This window comes from Trichechus manatus, unplaced genomic scaffold (genome assembly GCF_000243295.1).
Source record: "Trichechus manatus latirostris isolate Lorelei unplaced genomic scaffold, TriManLat1.0 scaffold00008, whole genome shotgun sequence".
In the NCBI taxonomy this organism is placed as follows: Eukaryota; Metazoa; Chordata; class Mammalia; order Sirenia; family Trichechidae; genus Trichechus; species Trichechus manatus.
Genome location: NW_004443944.1, coordinates 15091229 through 15094275, shown reverse-complemented (window position 1 = coordinate 15094275; position 3047 = coordinate 15091229).

The window sequence follows — 3047 nt, the reverse complement described above, 5'->3', positions numbered from 1 at the left end:
TAATATTGCCACTCTTGCTCTTTTTTGAGTGTTGTTTGCTTGATATATTTTTTTTCCATCCTTTGAGTTTTAGTTTGTTTGTGTCTTTAAGTCTAAGGTGTGTCTCTTGTAGGCAGCATATAGACGGATCGTGTTTTTTTAATCCAATCTGCCACTCTCTGTCTCTTTATTGGTGCATTTAGTCCATTTACATTCAGCATACTTATTGATAGGTATGAGTTTAGTTTTGTCATTTTGATGTCTTTTTTGTGTCGCTATAAACACTTAACATGTTACCTTTGCTTAGGAGGAATTTTCCTCATCTCTGACTTATGGGGCTCCAATTTCTCAGCATCTCTCTGCCAGTGGGGGAAACTGAGCTGGAAAGTAAACCATTAACAGAAGGTCAGCTACCCAGCTCTGCCCTGAATTTCAGCTTTTATCAGTGGACTCAGCTAGACATTTGGCAGGAAATGGTGAAAATAACATTTTCCTCTGTGTCTAAGGGCGCCATATACATTTTGAGTTGGGTGGTATCCAGAAGCAGCTGGGAAAGTTCCAGTTGTATCAGGCATCCATCTTTTCTCTCTGACTGTGCCTAGCAACATAGGAAGTCATATAATACTTTACTGCCCACTGAGTTAGCTCTGTCCTTAAAAAAAACTATTATTTAAAAATATAAATACACATAAAAGGCAACAGAAAGGCAGCTTAAGAAAGTGGCTAGATTAGCATATTGGATATCAGAGGATCTATGTTCAAGGTCTAGCTAGCTTAGCCACTCATGGACTCTTAACTAGTTGCTGTTGAACTGATTCCGACTCATGGCAACCCCATGTGTTAAAGAGTAGAACTGCTCCATAGGGGTTTCTTTGCTGTAATCTCTATAGAGGTAGATCACCAGGTCTTTCTTCCGTAGTGCCACTGGGTAGGTTTGAACCACCAAACTTCAGGTTAGTAGTTGAGCACAAACTGTGCCACCCTGGGACCTAACTGACTCTACCACTCTGCTTTATAAAAATGTATCAGGTTCCTACAAAGTGGCAGGTGCTTCCTAGCTGTGTGATCTTAGACAAATGACTTCACACTCTGAGCTTTGTCCCACCTCTGAAAACGGTCATTAATAATATTTATTTGTAGTAGACACTGCTGGTTGCCTACCCAACAGCTATTTTTCCCACCCATGTGCTTGCTAGCAGACCCTATCTCCCATGTTGGAGGGAGACGAAACCAGACACTGCCTTCCCAGCCTCCTCTGCAGCTAAGGCATGTGACCTAGTTCTGGCCAATGAGATGCAAAGGAAAATTGGTTAGGAAGCTTCTGTATGGAGTGCCCATGGCATCTTTTCATATGATTATTGGCAATAACCTGATTTCATGCACCTATAGGAGATGGGGAGGAGGCCCACAGAAAGGCCCTGAAAATCCCTTGCATATGTGCTGCTGTACAGGCTAGAGCAGTGCTTTGCAGACCTTAAAGTGGGGGATCGTTTTAAAATGCAGATACTGGTTGAGTAAGTCTGAAGTGGGGCCTAAGATTCTGCTTTTCAAGCTTCCAGAGGACGCTGATGCTGTTGGTTCTTGGACCACACTTTCAGTAGCAGAGCATTAGATGTTTCTGACAACAAATAAGAGAGAACCCAATTATATGTGACTTAAACAAAAGGGAAAGAAATTCCCGGGAGGACAGTTAAGGGTTGGTGGATACAGAAGTTTAACAATTTCTCCTCGGAGCCAGGTTTTCTCCCACCTTCCTCTTTACCATCCTGAGCGGTTGGTGGTTTGTCCTCAGGCTTGTTGCCTCAGGGTCACAAGATGGTGGCCACAGATCGAGGACACACCCAAACAGTACTGAATTTTTAAAAAGGAGAGCATTCTCTCCCATGCTTCTTTTCATCAGTTAAAAAATCTTTCCCAAGTACCCTATCCCTAGGCAGAGCTGCCGCATGAGCAATCCAAGGTACCCTTTAATAGACTCTACTGGAATGCTGCCCTGGAAGCGCCTAGCAGCCTTCTCTTCAGATCTCATTGGCCAGAAGTACATCACATGCTGAAGCCTAGCCAGTTGTCAGCAAGGGAGTGGAATTACTGTGATTGGCTTAGACTGTAGTTCTCAAAGTGAAGTACTCAGATCAGCAGCATCAGTATCACGTGGAAAACTTGTTAGAAATGCAAATTGTTGGGCTCTAAAACACCAAAAACCAAACCTGGTGCCCCATAGGGTTTCCAAGGCTGTAATCTTTACAGGGAGCCCTGGTGGTGCAATGGTTAAGAGCTCTGCTGCTAACCATAAACGTCAGCAGTTCAAATCCACCAGCTGCTGCTTGTAAACCCTGTGGAGCAGTTCTACTCTTCCCCTGTAGGGTTGCTATGAGTTGGAATCGACTTGACGGCAACAGGTTTGGTTCTTTTTTAAAAATTTTTACAGAAGCGGACTGCCACACCTTTCTCCTGTGGAGTGGCTGGTGGGTTTCAATCAATGACCTTTTGGTTAGCAAATGAACCCTTAACCACTGTGCCACCAAGGCTCCTTAGCTCCAAGACAGACCTGCTGAATTAGAAACTCTAGGGGTGAGGCCTAGCAATTTGAGTTTAACAAGGCCTCTAGATGATTCAGGAGCCCTGGTGGCACAATGATTAAGCACTCAGCTGGTAACCGAAAGGTCACTGGTTCGGACCCACCAGCCAATCAATGGGAGAAAGATGTGGCAGTCTGCTTCAGTAAAGCCTTGGAAACTCTGTGGGGCAGATCTACTCTGCCTTATAGGGTCACTATGAGTCAGAATTGACTCAACAGCAATGGATTTTGTTTGGTTTGGGCTCCAGTGATTCTGATACACCCTAGAGTCAGCCCTGGCTGCACATTAGAATCACCTGAGGGACTCTTTAAAACTCTGTGCTAGAATAGAAGTCAGAATGGTGGTTAGCTGGGGAGGAGGAGGTGGGGGAGAGTAGACCTTAAAATAAGGCGACCAACTTGTCCCAGTTTACCTGGGACTTTCTTGGTTATAGGACTAAAATTCTCTCTTCCCGGGAAACCCCCCAGTCCTAGACAAACCAGGATGGTT